This window comes from Canis lupus, chromosome 5 (assembly GCF_011100685.1).
Source record: "Canis lupus familiaris isolate Mischka breed German Shepherd chromosome 5, alternate assembly UU_Cfam_GSD_1.0, whole genome shotgun sequence".
In the NCBI taxonomy this organism is placed as follows: domain Eukaryota; kingdom Metazoa; phylum Chordata; class Mammalia; order Carnivora; family Canidae; genus Canis; species Canis lupus.
Genome location: NC_049226.1, coordinates 27,402,076 through 27,420,768, shown reverse-complemented (window position 1 = coordinate 27,420,768; position 18,693 = coordinate 27,402,076). Strand labels below are relative to the sequence as shown.

General features: G+C 39.7%; 1 protein-coding gene across 2 annotated transcripts in view; it reads left to right on the top strand.

The window, feature by feature from the left end:
- LOC119871826 overlaps positions 1 to 18,693 on the top strand; it is a 247,631-nt gene that overhangs the window by 193,649 nt on the left and 35,289 nt on the right. Inside the window, exon 13 of one of the 2 annotated variants that reach the window (XR_005359362.1) lies at positions 2,332 to 2,447. The exons of the other annotated variant lie outside the window; for it this stretch is intronic. The gene's annotated coding sequence lies outside the window, so the exon portion shown is untranslated. Of the gene's footprint in view, positions 1 to 2,331; positions 2,448 to 18,693 lie in introns of those variants that run through there. 2 annotated transcript variants of the gene reach the window in all.

Below are 18,693 nucleotides of genomic sequence, written 5' to 3'. Positions count from 1 at the left end.
TAATGGGTTCTTGTTTGAAAGAAAAAAGACTCCTGGTGGCATAAGGAGAGTTATGTGGGCTCTTTTCTGTTTAACTTTTAAAATTTTGATTTCCCTCATATATTTATTCTGTGAAGGCTTATTGAGAACTCATCAAATGTGAGACTCTACTAATCACCTAGGGATATACATGGATGGGCACTGTTTCAACGCATAAAATCACAGTCTGAAAGGGTAATTACTTCCAAAGCTAGAAGCCTCTTACTTCTCTGGACTTGGGGTATCCTCCATATGTGTGAGGGTGTTTTCCCTATTTTTCCTTTGGTGTATACAAGCAAAGAGCATTGATTTCCCTTACCATTGAGGATTGTGGGTTCTCTTTTTCATTAACGCCCATCTCTGGGATGATGATGTACAAAACGTATTACGGCACTTTCTTAGCATCCAAAGTTAAAAAAAATATATATATATATATCTCCTGGTAAATTATTTATAATCGTTGCAGCATAGAGTTTTGACAAAGCAATTTGTGAAGTAGTTGATGGAATATATAGTATCCATCCATCCTTTCTTCTGTTTCATATGCTGATAATGCAACTAATGGAGTCTTGTTTGATTTTGGAATTACACTAAGTACACAGTGCTTTGATATTTCTAATATGGTCTTTATGTCTGAGGTCATGAAAGGGAATTATCTGCATAAATCAAGACGATATTGTGAAGAAGATGTTCAAGAGACACATACCAAAGATTTATTAGGTAAATTTAGATAGGTTTTCATCATATTTTATAGCTTTTCCCATTAATAAAATATACAGATTTTCCAATAGAACACCTTAAATCAGGTATAACTATCTTCAGAATTATTATAGGTAAAAGTTAAATTATTTTATTTGCAATATTAAACATTTACAGATAGAGTATTATTTAAAAGGAATCATCCTGGGATCCCTGGGTGGCGCAGCAGTTTAGCGCCTGCCTTTGGCCCAGGGCGCGATCCTGGAGACCCGGGATCGAATCCCACGTCAGGCTCTCGGTGCATGGAGCCTGCTTCTCCCTCTGCCTGTGTCTCTGCCTCTCTCTCTCTCTCTCTCTCTCTCTGTGTGACTATCATAAATAAATAAAAATTCAAAAAAAAAAGGAATCATCCTGTGCAGAATATTAACCACTATAGCTCTAAGAGACTGCATACCTACAATCTTCTCAGGAAGAATTCTGAAAAATAGACCAGAAATCCCACAGGATGGCTATAACAGGTTTTCTATAAATCAAGCTAAGCCTTTGAGGCAGGAAAGAGAGCATTCAATCTCACTCCAGGGAACTTGAGAAGAGTTATCATGTTTAATTCGTGTTCCTTTCATTGCTTACCTACACGGCTCTGAGGAAGCCGAACGGGTTACCAAGAAATGTATACCCAGAACTAAGTTTCTGACGTTGACAATATGAAGTCTCGAAATGATGTCCTATGTAGGAGCGGGATGTATTTCCACTACCCACCTCTGATTGATACCAAGAGGCACTCCTTTCCATTCTCACTAGTTCACAAGAAACACAGGGGCACATGTAGACACACACGGCCTCTATGAATACTTCTACTCCAGCTTAAGACAAAATGTTGGGGAAAGGTAGTAAGGAGGTTTGATATTCAACGTTCGATACACAACTGTGTAGAATAGGTGCCCTGACCTGCAGGCGGACGTCCTGGTGGCATATTGGACTGGCGGGCTGAATCCAGGTGGTGTGGGGCCTGAATTCACACAGCTCAAAATCACAAACACAAAGTTAGGGATGGGAGTGAATGTTTACTAGGATGAAAAATAAATCACAAGTTATATATTTTAAAAAGCTTAATGAGTTTCTAAATGTAAACAAATCCAGGAAACAGTAATAATGTTTTTCTTATTTAACCGCCTAGTATACCTTCACAGTACTTCTAATCCTACATTTTTGGCTGTTTACTCTTTGATTACTTTTCCTCAGTTTAACAATTTTGCAGTATCACTTTCTTTAGAGGAAAATGGAAAGCTAATTCCACTTCAATTTAGCATGGTTGATTGAAACTTGCTTTTATTATAAACAATAGAGATAAGAGTTACAAAAACCCTTTTATAAACCTGGAGAGGGGTCATAGCAACGTGTTAACATGTTTTTCTTTTATAATTCTGCAAAATTAAGATATTTTAACCTTAATCCATTCGACCACTATCTCTTTCTACTCCACCTTCTCCTGTATCATCTGTATCAGTTTCCTGACCCGACCTCAGTTTCATGACTCACTCACTCCTGAGCTTGAAGAGCTTGAAGGAAGGGTTCATTTATTCATGTACTGATTGTCCTTGTTGTCATGGGCAGGAAAGCAGCGAGTGCTGGGATAGCTGGACCTGTGCCATGTGCCCAATGAAGGTCCCCTGGCCAGACGTGAGCCAAGCAGGATGCATTGTTGAGTGACATCAGGGAGAAGGAACCTCCTGCATGGTAAGGAGGTTCATATTTATCTGCACTTTAGGATTTTAAACTGGGGAGTGGCAGGCTCTGATGCTTTTCATGTATGTGGTGATTAGGATGAAAACTCTTGTTTCATGGTACATCTCCCGCAGGCCAGGCAATGTGGTGATGACCCACAACATACATGCTTCCACGCAGTCCTCCCAAAAGCCTATTGCGGTGGTACCGTTGTCTCCAATTTGCAGTTATGGAAACTGAGACCTGTAAAAACTAATTCACTGAAGGCCAAGCAGTTCAGTTTTGACAAACTGAGGTTTAGACCTGGGTATGTGACTCAAAACCCTCTTTGAGGGCACTGATTGCCCCATCTTCAAATGGTGGGACTCAGACTGCTTCCCTGTTGCTGGCATTAAAGGAGCTTCCACACCATTTGGAGGAGTATTATTGGAAACTTCTTGTCTGCGCTCCAGATTCTTCTGTGGGGACAAATAGACTCGCCTTTTAAATTGAGAACATTTTCAAATGTTTTGGCAGTTGGCTCGGTAAAGAAAAGGTGTTCTTTTGCAGTTAAATTGAGTGTGGCTTTTTGCAAATGTGATGATATTTTAAAATGGTTTATTCAAAGGGAGTATTTTCAGAAAATATCAAAATAGAGCTCCTTGTGTCAAAGCTGAAACACAATTTTGATACGCTTCTAAAATGTTATCCAGCATAACAGATGCTTATGTCTCACTGCGCACTCATGACGCGTGAGAGAAGTGAGCGCCAGCAGAGACGCAACACCACAAACTCCTAAGCCATTACTGTGTGCCTATTGCTGTTTGGCTTCTCATACAAATGGTCTCTTTCACATTTCCCTAATTCCTTCTTTTCTCTCTCCAACATTCAACTTCTATCAGAAGTTCCTGGCACAAATAGAAGTGTTAATCAGATAAAGTGAATCAGACTATCTGCTATGAGAATTTGATTCATCTCCTACAAGTATTTTTTTTTCTTTTAGAAAATAGAGATGCTTATGCTTTATTGAAGACCTTATTTTAAACCCCTTTTTTGTTGTTTTTTTTGACCAACTTCATCTACCTTTATCTAAATTGAGTGGGAATCTTCCTCAAGATATGAAATCTGTGCCTAATCTGCTGTAGAGGCTTTAGAGTTTCCATTTAGAAAGCATTATGGAAGAATGAGTGGTAGCCCTTGGCAGATCCCCTAAATAACTTGGATTTGATACAGCCAAATGCATGACTCCTAAACTCATATGGGAGCAACATCATAATTTTAAGAGGCAGAGAATAGAGTTGGGCCATGTAAAAATGCTTCTTCCTCTGAAAGAGAGCAGACTGGAAGCAGGGCTCTTGGAGGTGTCCTGTGGCAGGTGGCAGGCATGGACCTATGCCAGAGTGAGTCAGCAGCATCAAAGCCACAGTGAACATGTAAGGACACATGGAGTCTCCTTTGTGGTTATTTCTACCATTTGGGTTCTGCTTCCCTTTCTACTTTTTTCTTCTGCCAGGGAGACCTGGAGATTATTCCCACTTTTGTGTTATTAAAAAGAAGAAAAGAATTGTTTTCTGATTGATTTCATCTTCACTTCTCATCAATAGGACTTCATTTTCTGAAGACAGAAACCACCTATTCCTTCACTTAGTGATTCCTTTCTTTATCCTTTATGATTTGCCCCCAAATGTTTGCATTTGGCTAGCCAAGCATTCAAAGCTAAGGCCAGTGCCACGTTTGGTGGCTATAACCTCAGGTACTATTGTGAATTTTCATTTTGGGTACCAGTCATCCCAGGCTAGTGGTACCCAGGCTGGTTTTTAATTCATACTTTTATTCAGTCAGTCAACCTGTAAAATGGAACACTTAAATAGAAGTCAGCAATATTGATGTGCAGGAAGGGATCTGTAATCACTTTGAGGGATTTGAATATCTGGAAGCACTTAGGATGTCAGGCCCGGTTGAGAACAACTGAGAATCACTTTAAATTACTCAGCATTTCAAACAGAAAACCATCCAATTATTTTAACAGCTTCAGAAATGGAAATACATTTTGAATGCAAGTAAGTTACAGAAAATGCAGTAGGTTGCTATGGGACTCTTAAAGATAATCTGCTTGTTTTCTGCCATACTTTAACATAAGTTAATTAAAGAATATTTTAAGTGTTTTTTTTTGACTAAAACCTCTTGCATCTGATTAAAGCATGTGACAAATGCTTCTGTGAGTTGGCAGTTACAAAAGCAAACCTATTTTTGAAGATGGGCAAAGGTGTTCATCAAGAAGCTGACAATTTTAATGATCAGTAGTCACTGATGAGACATGATTGACATCTCATGCCAAAGTCATAGCTACTAAATGGACAATGTCTATGATTTCTGTGACTGAAGACTAGTTATACTAAGAAATTATTTTTGAAGGCTATGTAGCCCAATATGGTGGTTGCTATACATGCGCAGCTATTGTGTACCTAAAATGTGAATGGTCTGAAGGCAATGTGGAATACACACTGGTTTTCAAGACAAAAATGTAAACGTTTTAAGAATTTTTGTATTGGATATGGGTTGAAATACTAATTTGGGTATACTGAGTTACATAAAATATATTAGTAAATATATATCACTTATTTTTACGTTTTCAACATAAGTAGCAGAATATTTATTTATTTATTTATTAAGATTTTTAAAAATTTATTCATTAGAGAGAGAGAGAGGCAGAGACAGAGGCAGAAAGAGAAGCAGGCTCCATTCAGGGAGCCCGATGTAGGACTCGATCCCGGGACTCCAGGACCACACCCTGGGCCAAAGGCAGGCACTAAACTGCTGAGCCACCCAGGGATCCCCTAGTAGAATATTTAAAATTCCATGTGTGGCTTCTATTTGTGGTGCTCACTGGGCAGCGTTGCTCCGAGGACACTAATAGATACAAATTCATTGTTAAAAGAGTGAATTAAAATTCCTTTGAAGAAGTTTGGCAGTTGTATTAAGCTTCAGAACAATTCTTAGAAACTCTTCCATACTTTCCTTAGTAACCCTCTCTTTTCAATAAGTGATCCCTAGTAACATACATGCGGTAGACGTGTGCGTGCACACACACACACACACACACACACACACACTTCCCCCACCACCCCTAGGCTATCCTCATAGGAAGGAAGAAGAAAACAGTGGGCTGATTGATAGGCCAGAGAGAACTGGAATGAGATTCAGAAGACCTCAGCTGTGTCTAAAATGTCTATTGACAGCTCTCTGTAGGAACAATAGGGCACCTGGCTGACCTGATTCTCAGTTTTCCAGTCTGTAATGAAATGTTGTAGAGAATTGCAAGGGCCCTTTCCTGCCCTGACATTGCACAGTGCCCTAAAATCAACACGAAAGGTGCAGGAGTGACGTGAGAGATGATTAGGAAGCTGAACTGGGTGGAAACATTGAAGAGAAGCCATTCTGCAGGAGCATAGCTGTACTGTTAGTTTTTGCCCAACACACGGGAAGAAATACAGCCCTCTCCTTACTTTTTTTTTAAAAGATTTTATTTGTTTATTCATAGAGACACATAGAGAGAGAGAGAGAAAGAGAGGCAGAGACCCAGGCAGAGGGAGAAGCAGGCTCCATGCAGAGAGCCCAATGCGGGACTCGATCCAGGGTCTCCAGGATCAGGCCCTGGGCTGCAAGCGGCGCTAAACCGCTGCACCACGGGGGCTGCCCAGCTCTCTCCTTCCAAAGCTATGTCCTTGGTAGAAGAATTCCTTTTCCTCAGACTACCACAGATCACATTTGTGGCCTTCCTATCATGCCATTTGTCTTATTTGCAGTCATGGGCAGGTAGGAAGTTCTTGGGTGAGTGACCTTGTGTCTGTCCAACTCGACTTGGCTTCCGAATGTGCATCCTTGCCTTCAAGTCAGGATTCAAAGCCACATGTCTGTACCATCCAACTTCTCATTTCCAAGGCTAATTGGGCCACCGTGCCCTAGCCGTGAGTGCTCCACGCAGGTGCTGAGTGCCCTCACCATGTGGAGAACGTGCAGGTCCACAGTGGGATGGGGAGCTTGCAGGAGGAGATGCTGCCCATGGTGGTCAGGCCAGGGACCAGTGGGGGAATCGGGAAGGATGTGGAAGAGGGAAGCATGTCCCTGGTACACAGCATGAGTGTCTCCTTTCTTTCCTCTTGTACCCAGTTGATGTATTTAATTACCTTCACCGAATGCTATACGTGTGCAGACAAAACTTATTCTCTGCCCTTGGGAATCTTTGTTTTGTAAAATCATCTGAACTTTGTTTTTGGACCAAAATAGGGGTTCCTATTTTGGTTATTGATCCATATAATGATTAATACTTTACAACTTTGCTATATTCTAGAACTCTGCTCTAACCTAGAACATACCCCTATATTTTACTACCCCAAATCAATTGCATTTTAATTTATCAAAAAAAAAGAAAAAGAAAAAGAAAAACATCTAGAGTCTGAGAATGTACTGACTGAGCAGGGCCTCTTTTGTGCTTAAACATTAGATAATCTCTGACTTCAGAGAGCATTAGATATAATAAGGAAAAATTTTGTTTTGTTGTTGTTTTAAGTATGCTTTTTATCTAGACATTTATAGTTTCCTCAAACACACACACATATCCAAAGTTGGTCACTGTTGATGTTCATTACTGTTGATATTTTTTGTTTACTCCATAGTAAGTTCTACTCTCTTGCTGTATCACTAAAAGTTCTTTCTGGGATCCTGGTGTGAGCCCAGACAGGGTTAGTTTAAATTGTATTTGATTTGCCCCCAAGACTCCCAGAAAATCTTCACCTGTCACTGCTTTGGAGACCCTCATGGTAACTGTATCCTGGCACCACCTTTGTCAAGGCCGTGGCAATGAATTCATCCTCCCAGGTTTTTCACCGAGGCCACCTTAACGCTGTCCCCATCTGACAGGTGTTTGTAATCATAGTGTTCAGAGGAAAATGAAAGGCTCCAAATCCTGGCGTGTTCTCTGCCTGAGTCAAAAAATCAGAGGTTTTCATCTATTTTAATAAAGAATTGTAAATGATCTGCAAGACAATTCCATTTATAATTTGAGAAGACAATGTCAGTAGACTCTACGCAAATGTACAAGTAAAAGAAACAACCCACTCTGCCCCCAATTTTCAAAGGGATCTTCACATTCTTGAGGATCTTTGAGCTCCCCAGGAAAGCTTTCCCACGCTGTTGTACCTACTGGGTATGAAAACTAGTAATGAGAATTTCCATAGTGTACAACCAGGGGCAAGTGGCAGCCAGGCTCTGTATCACAACACCTGCAAGCTTGGTCCTCTGGTGGGGGTTGTATGCTGAGAAGAATGAGTATCACCTTTCAGTAGTGTGGGGGTTACAGAAGAGGTCGGTGTGGGGGGGTGGGGCAGGGGAGAAGCCATCCAACATGCAGAGGAGCCCTGGGGACAAAGAATCCCAGGTGCAGGAGCCTCTGTGGTGTCTGCAAGTAGGCAGCAAGGCAAGAAATGATTAAAGGAAAAGAGCCCAGTGATTGTAGGAACTGAAGGATTTTCTCAGAAGGAGACAACAGAGGTGAGCTTGACACATAAAGCACATGGCTGTGCTGTCCCAGGCTGGGAAGGCCAGGTGAATAAAGGGCAAGGGAGCACCGGAGAGGCCTGACCTGGGGTCCTCTGGGACACCATCCTCCACCAGGAAATGAAAAGACAAACCCAACTGCAGGATTTGGGCAACAAAAATGATGTCTGCTTGTTAGTGGCTACATCCCTCCCTCCCCTGAGCAGTGTTCTGAGTGAGCAGGATACAGATGTGTAAATCTCCTGTCTCCACGGTGCCATCCCTGGAGGGGAAACCACTGCAGGCAGAGTTGGAATGGGCCGCTTGAATAGAGATGACTAAATATCAAACGTAATCATTTCCATTTTTTCCTATAATAGAAACTTTGAAGTCAGGGAAATTATCCTAGGTAACAATGTGACTAGTGACATAAATGTTATAATACTGTGTAACAATTAATCACCATGTGCTTGGATATTATTGTTGTGGCATTTATAACAAAAAACTCCTCTGCTTGCTTTTTTATGTTAAGGAAGAGCCCGATTACACTAGCATCTTTAGTTATGTCTGCTTCTCTTAGGCTAAGCTGGATCTTGGATAAATGTCTTTTAGCAAGAATATGGCAGATTCCACTTTCACTCTGCAGAAGCAGTGAGCCTACTGCTGAGTGATTTATTTAAGTCTAAGATAAAATAATCATTGCTTTCTCACAAGCAACAAAATTACTTTGCTTACATGGGGAGATAGAGAAAACAAAACTAACAAAGAATGTTTAGTGGAGATTAAAAGACTGTTTAAACCAAGGAGCATGTGCATCTCAATTTTTACAGTGAGAGAGTCGAGAAGAATTATCACTGGGGGGGGGGGGGGGAGCGCACCTGAGTCTGGAGCACACTTGTAGAGAAAATGAGCAGCATCCTGTGCATGAGCAAGGCTTGAAGCGGCAGGTTAGGATGGAGCTGCTCAAAGGCAGCCTGCAAACTTTGCAAGGAGCAATTGTTCAATCTTCACCAATTCTCAGCCTTTCACATAGCTGCAGGAACTTGTATGTATACAAAGTCATATGATTTTAATTTTAAAAAGCCTTGTGATTCTCAGAGATTTATAGAGATGACAGATTAATAGACTCTTCATGCAGCCTAATATTCCAACAAATCCTTAAAGCAGTCTTCTGTTAAATTAATCTGAAAAAGAAGTATGGATCCCCATAGTCCTGCCAGCTTAAGTTATCTGTCTGATTGGCTTATGACTTGTAGCTGGATTATGATTAAAGCAGGGGGAACAGATGTGTGAGATGGGTTGTTTCTCCTCAAAATCCCGAGAGCATATCCTGAGTCCATCAAACCTAAACAGTAGTATTTCCCCGTCTAAATTTTCTTCTTTTTGTATGCACCTTTGAAACGAAATTTGAAACCATAATAAGATATTACCTCACACCGGTTGGTATGGTTGTCCTAAAAAAGATAAGAGATAACAAGTGCTGATGAGGAAAAAAGAAAGGAACCCTCCTGCACTCTTGGTGGAGTTGTAACTTGGTACAGACAGTGTGGGAAACACTACGGAAGATCCCAAGAAATTAAAGATAGAACTGCCACATGATCCAGCAATTCCAGGTCTGGGAATATATCCAGAGGAAACAAAATCAGTAACTGCACTGATATGTACCCCATGTTCACAGCAGCATTCTTGACAACAGCTAAGATGTCAAAACAACCTAAGTGTCCATGAGTAGATGAATGGATAAAGACACTGTGTGTGTTTTATATGTGATATAACTCAACAATTAAAACAACAAAAACAAGGAAATCCTGCCATTTGTAAGAACATGGATGGGCTTTGAATGGATTCTATTAAAGGAAATAGGAGGGAAAAACAAACACTGTACAATCTCACTTATATAAAATAATAAGATTAAAAAAATAAAAAGATCCAACTATATGTGTTCTACAAGAAACTCACTTTGGGGGGATCCCTGGGTGGCTCAGTGGTTTGGCACCTGCCTTTGGCCCGGGGCACGATCCTGGAGCCCCGGGATCAAGTCCCACGTCGGGCTCCCGGCATGGGGCCTGCTTCTCCCTCCTCCTGTGTCTCTGCCTCTCTCTGTGTGTGTGTGTGTCTATCATGAATAAATAAATAAATAAATAAATCTTAAAAGAAAAAAAAAAAAAAAAGAAACTCACTTTGGATCCCAAACCACAAATAGGTTGATATTGAAAGGAGAGAGGAAGATCTTCCATTAATATAGTAACCAGAAGAAAGGACAAGTAAGTATGCTAAGAGGAGGCTAAAGAGTGTGTAAATTGAAAAAATATATATATAAATGACAAAGAAGATAACCTATTAACAAGAGTTCCAATATAGGAAGAAGCTGTAACAATTAAAGCATTTACATACCTCGTAACAGATCATCAAAATGTATGAAGCAAACATCTACAGAACTGAAGACAGAAATAGTTGTACAAAAATATTTGGAAAGGGGCACCTGGGTGGTTCAGTGGTTGAGCATTTGCCTTTGGCTCAGGTCGTGATTTCAGGGTCCTGGGATAGAGTCCTGCATCAGGTTCCCTGCAGGGAGCCTGCTTCTCCCTCTGCATGTGTCTCTGCCTCTCTCTATGCGTCTCTCATGAATAATAATTTTTAAAAAATTAAAAAAAGAATATTTGGAGACTTCAAGTCCCATTCCCAATAATGGAGAGAACAGCCAGACAGAAGATAAGTAAGCAGAGGACTTGAAGAGCACAACACACCAACTAGCTCTAGCAGACACATCCAAAACACTTGACCCAATATCTACAGATATACACATTCTTCTCAAATGCATAGTAATATGCTTTCCAGGATAGAGCATGTGTGCGGCCACAAAGCAATTCTGGGTAAATTTTAAAGGGTACTATAACGTAGAGCATCTTCTCTGATAGTTATGTGATAAAGTTAAAAATCAACAAAAGAACAAGAATGAACATTATAAAAGTATATAAATATGTAGAAATAGAAAAAAAAAAACCCAACATACACTCTCAACCCTTAAATCAAAGAATAAACCACAAGGTTTACTAGAAACACAAGGGGTTGACAGCTGAATAGAAATAAAAACACAGTGTACCAAGACCTATTGGGTGTCTCAAAAGCAGGGCTAATGGGAAATTTTATAGCTGTAAATGCTTACATGGAAAAACAAGAAATCTCAAATCAAAAGCCTAATTTTAAATTAAAACTCCAAATGAGAGGCTTTCCTCTGAACTGAGCATAGACACTATTTTATAATTGAATTCTGAATTGATTTCTAAGAGGTCCCACTGACCTATTTAGATAAAAAGTTGTTTTTTTTTTTTCCTTTGAAAAAACAATATGAAGGGGCGCTTGGGTGACTCAGTTGGTTAAGTATCTGACTCTTGATTTCGGCTCAGGTCATGATGTCAGGGTCTTGGGATTGAGCCCCAGGTCCTGCTCCCTGCTCAGCGGGCCATCTACTTCTCCCTCTGCCGCCCCACCTGCTCGCATGGACGCACCGCATGTACTCATGTGCCTGCTCCTGCCTGGATGGATCCACTGTGCAGCATGGCACAGGGCATATGCACCGCACTCACCCCCAGGGATGTGTTCTTCAGTGATATCCGGCCACAGAGGAGGCCAACTCCAGATTTCAATCCTGGAGGATTAGAATCCACCTCCTTGATGGACCAATTTAGGTTACTGAATGTCATTTGTCTTGCATGGAGTTCCTCAAAAATACACCCTGAAATGAAGATTCCTGTGCACGCTATTAAGAAAGTGCTCTTGGGGAGAAACAGTACAGAGGTGAGGATAGCAGGGAAGCAAGGGGAAAGATGCCAAGCAAGAGGACAACTGCAGGCCCAGTTCTGAGGAAGGTAGCTTGAACTTCATCCTACAGGGAAACTCTGTAGCATAAATTCCTCTTCAGCTCAGGTGCCCACTCAAGGCTGGAGAGCTGCTTCTCCTTATGCTGTACCTGCTGGTCACTAGCTGCTCAGGGGACACATGACTCGCAGGCACTGGTCGTGTTCTGTGGGTGTGGGTGTGGGTGTGGGTGTGGGGAAGACAAGAAGGACCCCAGGCACTGGAGAACAGTTTTCCTTCCAGAGGCAAGTTCCCAGAGCCAGTACCCCAAGCCTGTGAGGGTCACAGCACTGTCAGGGGCACCGAAGCCAGAGAAAGTGATTCAAAGCGGGCCACCACCACCACTGCCTCCCCTGCCAAATCCATGTGTTGTGGTCTTGTACTCCCTTCTCCCTTCATCACTATTCCCCATGCTCACTCCTCATTGCTCTACAGCATCCTGTCCTCAGCTGTGTTCCCCTTTGCTCTTCCCTCTATTTAAAAGGCTCATCCCTTAGACTTAAGAATCTCCCTCTCTGCCCAAAATCACCTTCTCAAAAACAGCTTCCTATCACCATCATTTTCAGAATTATCGACCACGCCCCACCATGAGCATCTTTGATTTTAGATTCCCTTCTCTTGCCATATTTCCTTCATGACTCATTACAACATCTGGAGTTTATGCAGCTTGGCTTCAGATTCTCAGAATTATTACTTACTGGCTGTGTAAATTACCTTCTTTTTCTCTTCAGTATCTTTACGTTTCCCATTTCAGGGATTTTGTGAATATTAGGTGGGGTAATGTGGGTAATTCTTAGAAAAATGCCCAGTCACACGTTTAATGTTCAGGAAGTGCAAGTTAATGTTTGTTTACTGCCTTTTTCACTCAGGATGGGAGCTCTATTAGGGGCAAGGCTTTCAGGTATTTCAACTGCTTGCTCTCAGCAAATAGAACAGTCCCTGGCAGCAGTAGATGTTCAGAAGTAATGCAGAATTAATTCATTTAATTAATGATGCCGATGTTTACCTTTTTAACAAATGCTCTGTTCATTCTATAGTTCCCTTCAGCTTTTTTCAAAATCAACAGTGATGTCATGGCTGAATGGATCACTAAAACAACTGAAGACAACATATCAGCCATGTCTCAAAAACTCAATTTTCTGAAAGAATGCACTGCCCCTGCCCTTTGCTACCTGTGTGGAAGACAGTGAAGAAATTAATTCAAATGCAACAGATGGCATTTGAGTGTCTGCACATGGCAATTACCCATTCCTTTTTGACAACTGGACACTGATTATTTTGGCAACAATTTTTATACTTCACACTGGTTTTTGTTTGTTTTTGATATTTTTTTTAACTGACAACTTGTTTCATTTGTCCGTATTTCACAAATTTACATCAGTAACACTGGAGTGAATGAACAAGTGATTCTAACACATCCTTCCCTGTACCACCATCTCATACCCATTAGTACTTTGATTTAGAGGAAGTTAATTCTTTTACTTTTATCAAAAAATTACAGTGATGCCAGAAGGTGCACTCGCAAGCATCGCTTATCATCTGTGAAAAACAAGTCATTTGGAGGATATTTTCCAGTCCTCAATATTTCTAAATCATCCTTAGAAATCTTTGTCACAATTAAATTTGATCCCCAGTAATATATTGGCCCCAGTATAAGCCAAATTCTTTTCTATTTCCTTCTTAACTAGTTATAAATCTTTCTTTTCTATTTTCGTCACAGAGATCCAGAGCTCCATGCAGACATGCATGTCTATTAAAAGCAAAATAATCGGGCAGCCCCGGTGGCCCAGCAGTTTGGTGCTGCCTTCGGCCGGGGCGTGATTCTGGAACCCAGGATCGAGTCCCACATCTGGCTCCCTGCATGTAGCCTGCTTCTCTCTCTGCCTGTGTCTCTGCCTCCCTCTCTCTCTCTCTCTCTCTCCCTGTGTCAGTCATGAATAAATATAAATAAAAAACATAAAAGCAAAACAATCAACCCAAAAACAATAAAAAAAAAAAAACCAGAATGAGAGGATAATTAAACAAGAAACATTCCCAGAGGTCATCAGCCTGAAGGCTTAATTTTCAACCTTAATCCTTTTGGGTGCTCTAAGTGTTTGGATGTGCACTGAGAGCGTGGATAGAGCACAGACATGGAATGGTCTTCTCTGGCTGTTAAGATTATAGTTCCTGTTTGTGGTGCTTTGCAATGTATTCTTTGTGGTTGCTGTTGTTTGGCGAGGCCAAGGGGAAAATGATCTAATTTAAAGCAAAAATAATTGAAAACATATTAAAAAGACACTGTAGAAAGATTTGCTTCTACTTTCAGAGGAGACATTAAAAACTCCAGAATTAGAATTTTGCTCATTCTTCCTACAAACTCACTCTAAAAACCGAACATCTATTAAAAAGTTTCTTTTTTTTAAGATTTATTTATTTATTTACTTACTTACTTACTTACTTATTATAGACATAGAGAGAGAGAGAGAGGCAGAGACACAGGAGGAGGGAGAAGCAGGCTCCATGCCGGGAGCCCGACGTGGGACTCGATCCTGTGACTCTAAGATCGTGCCCTGGGCCAAAGGCAGGCGCTAAACCGCTGAGCCACCCAGAGATCCTCTATTAAAAAGTTTCTGAGGGAATAATCATTATTTTGTAAAATTCCTTCTAGTTTACTGTAAGTGTATGTCATTAGTTGAAAAAAATTGGAAGCTACATTACACAAAATAACAAGTTTATATGCCTGAGGACTCATCTTGTCAACTTAGCCTTTTATTTTCTGATGAAAGTAATGAGAAAGTAATGAGTACATTAAACTTTTATATATCCTCATCATATATCCTCATCAATCTTAGGTGTAATCTCCTGCAATCCTTCTGTGAAAATATTCTGTCTTCATGACTTTGATATACCCATATTGTCCAGCCCAAATTGTCATTCTTTAGCATTATTATTTTTCAGATTTTCTTAAAGAATCTTGATTTTTATGCACTAGAAAAGAGTTTTGCAGCCTCCTGTCCATTTTGTGACATGCATGAAGCTTGATGCTTGCATGTGTGACTAACTCTCATGGACAGGCCCTTGGTTATACAAAATTACTGAATCACCTCATGTAAATTCACCCCATCTCTCTGCTAAGAAACAAACAAGCAAAGAAAAAAGGAGGTAGGACAGTGCAACACTGTAAATGTACTAGTTTAATCCATTTAATAAATATAATGTGTATTTGATACAAAAGCCAATTTTTTTAAACACAGTGTAACTAAAGTTTTATGAAAAATTAACATGGAAGAATGGCTTAGAATTCCTGAAAAAGAACTATGTGAGCATACTGTACCAACCAGGCATTTAAACGTGCTTAAATCCTCTAATTAAGCAGGAGTTTCCTGGCATATAACTGGGCAGAAAGACCAATCCAATAGGGTCAAAAATCTAGAAATAGACTCAAGGACAAATGAAATTTTAGTACATGATAAAAATGACATCACTAACTGGGGCAAAGGCAGACTTTTTCAGTAAATGATGGCAGAATGATTTGAGAGCCACTTAGAAAAAGAGAAGAGTCGATCCCTCTCACAGTGTATATAAGAATAAATCATGTGAATCATAAATCTAATGTAAGAAAAAGATGAAATAGTACAAAAGTAGAAAATTGAATGAATTCCTTCACGTGAGGAAAGGCTTTGAATTATGACCAAAATTCAGATATAATAAAAGAAAATATTAATAAATTCGGTTACAAAATGTTTAGAAACCTACTGTTGCCTGGAAAAGAAAAATCTTTATCAAACTTAAAATACACATGACACATGTAAATGGAAAAGAAGTCTAAGAGAGGGTGCAGAGTGGTTGCTAATGAGGTATGACTTTCTCTCTAGGATGAAAATGAGCATGCTTTAGTACATTAGGATGTTCTAAAATTGATTGTGGTCGTGCTTGTACAAATCTGTGAATATACTAAAAACTAAGAATTGTATATACTGAATTGAATGGTTGAATTATATGTGAAATTTTTCTCAATGAAGCTATTATTTATTTACTTATTTATTTGAGAGAGAGAGCATGAGTTGGGGGACCAGCAGAGGGAGAAGCCGACTCCTCACTGAGCAGGGAGCCCAGTGCTAGATTGGATCCCAGGACCCCGGAATCATGCTTAATAGGCTGAGCCACTGAGACACCCACTATTATTTTTAAAGTCCCTACTTTAATAAGTAATCAAAATTAATATCACTGACAATGAGTCAAATGACATTTTTGAGGGGCACTTGGGTGGTTCAGTTGGTTGAGGGGTCTGACTTTTAGTTTTAGTTCAGTTCATGGTCTCAAGGTCATGAAATAGACCCCCGTGTCAGCTCTGTACTCAGTATGCAGTGTTTTTGGGTTTTTCTCTCCCTTCGTCCCTCCCTCTCTGTTCTCTCTCCACCCTGCTCAAATAAATAAATAAATAAACAAACAAATAAATAAATCTTTTTAAAAAGTGACACCTGTGGTGAGAGAGAGAGAGAAGGGGAAACTGATGGAAATAGAGAAGGAAGAAAAGAGAGAGAAAGCCAATACAATAATATGTAAGTAAATCGGGAATCCAGGTAGAGCTCATAACTATACTCTGTATAAATTTTTGTAAGTTTATGGGATCCCTGGGTGGTGCAGCGGTTTGGCGCCTGCCTTTGGCCCAGGGCGCGATCCTGGGGATCCAGGATCGAATCCCATGTCGGGCTCCCGGTGCATGGAACCTGCTTCTCCTTCTGCCTGTGTCTCTGCCTCTCTCTCTCTCTGTGTGACTATCATAAATAAATAAATAAAAATTAAAAAAAAATTTGTAAGTTTAAATTTAGTTTATTTTTTGAATTACAAGTGTAAAAATGTAGATTGCTATTTAAATAAGAGTGCAATTATTAAGGAAATATTAAAATTTAGACTTTTAGTCATAGACAAAAAAATTACTTGGCAACTTTCATTTTCCAGCGCTGTTCTTGCCTCCTGGATCAGAATGCATGAGATGATCGGAACACTGCGTCAGAGAACCTCTGGTCTAGGAAAAGGAAATGGGCAATCAACATTTCCTCTTGGGGGGCTATTTACAATATAGGTAAAATAGCTGCAAAAATTGCTTCTGAAAACAAATGTTTTGAATATTGGAATATCCTAGAAATTAGGTTTTTAAAAATTTTAAGTTCAACTTGCCAATATATACTGAACACCCAGTCCTCATCTCATTAAGTGCCCTCCTTAATGCCTGTCATGCAGTGACCCTGTCCCCCCACTCCCCTCCCCTCCAGCAGAACTGTTTGTTTCCCAGAGGAAAGAATCTCTCATGGTTTATCTCCCTTTCTGATTTTTCCTGACTCAGTTTCCCTTCCTTCTCTTATAGTCCCTTGCACGATTTCTTATATTTCACATATGAGGGAAACCATAACAATAACAATTGATAATTGTCTTTCTCCAGCTGACTTATATCACTCCACATCATACCCTCCAGTTCCATTCATGTCGTGTAAAGAAATTAGGTTTTAAAGTATTGATTAATGAGCACAAGTATGTTGGATGAGAGGAATACATGGTAGGAGCGTTTTAATGAATATAGTAGAATGTTACCCATTCTGAAGAAAAGAAAAATGTTATATTTCTTTTTTTCTTTTTGAGGCAGCATTAAATGTGTTTGTTAAGTTCTAGTCAGCAATTTCCTATGATTCAAACTTAACTTGGCTGACTAAAATGGTTCTGTAACATTATTTCTTGGAATAAATCCATTTCTCTATTCAATGAGGTGACATCCAGCCAGAGCGTCAATTAGTCACTGATCAAAACTCCTAAGTGGTTTGTCCATCTGAGTTCACACTTACACCTGCACAGTCAGTAGGGGTCTGGCCCTGTGTGTGTGTGTGTGTGTGTGTGTGTGTGATATGAGTAAAGGCTAGACAGAAATATTTTCAATACAACATATAGCTCTTCAGAAAAGCCAGTGTGATAAGATTACTTTTCTAGTAATTGCAGGTGAGATCAGCTCCAGCAGAGAAAAAATAATAGTTAAATCTGGAGACAGATGAGGTTTTCCTCATTTTCTCCTAGATCCAGTCAATATTATATAACCAGGAGTAGGCTGAAGACTGTGTATGTGATTTTGGATGAAGGAATCAATGATCAATGGCTGGAAATCTTTACAGCTATTTCCATGTGACAAGGTTAACACTCATACCAAAAGCAACCATGTATGTTATAAAATAAGGAAAATGTCCTCCAATCTCTGTTGATCAATACCTAGAGAACCCCAGGGGAGATCCATGCCTGAGTGTGCATCTATTTATTATATGATCAAAGACGACATTCTGAATCCATGGCGTGTGTGTGTGGGGGGGGGGGGGGGGAGGAGGGGATAAAAAACATGACTTGGAATTAAATGGCTGTGCATTGGGAAAAAAACAAAACAGAAAACAGATGCATACCTTACATCATATAAAAATATATTCCAGAATCAGTTAGCAGTTAATACATAAATTATAATATGATAGAGAGGAATGCATAAATATGTAAATTATAATATGATAGAGGGGAATATTTTTATAATTTTTGTGGCACAGTCTTTCTAAGCATGACACATATATCAAAATCATAAGGAAATTACTGAGTAATTTGTATTCATAAAATTGAAAAAATATAGAAAAGATTATATATAGTTAAAAACTCAACTGGGTGGAAATATTGACAAATTACATAATAAATGATTGGTGCTTTTCATGTAAGGAGTTCTTATGGATAAATATTAAATGATTATTAAAAACAAAGAAGTTCTAAAATTAATAACATATATCAAGCATTTAAATGGTATGTCAGGCACCTTACATACACTGTGTGTATGCACATGTGTGTGTTATTTAACATTTATTATTTATTCTGTGCTAA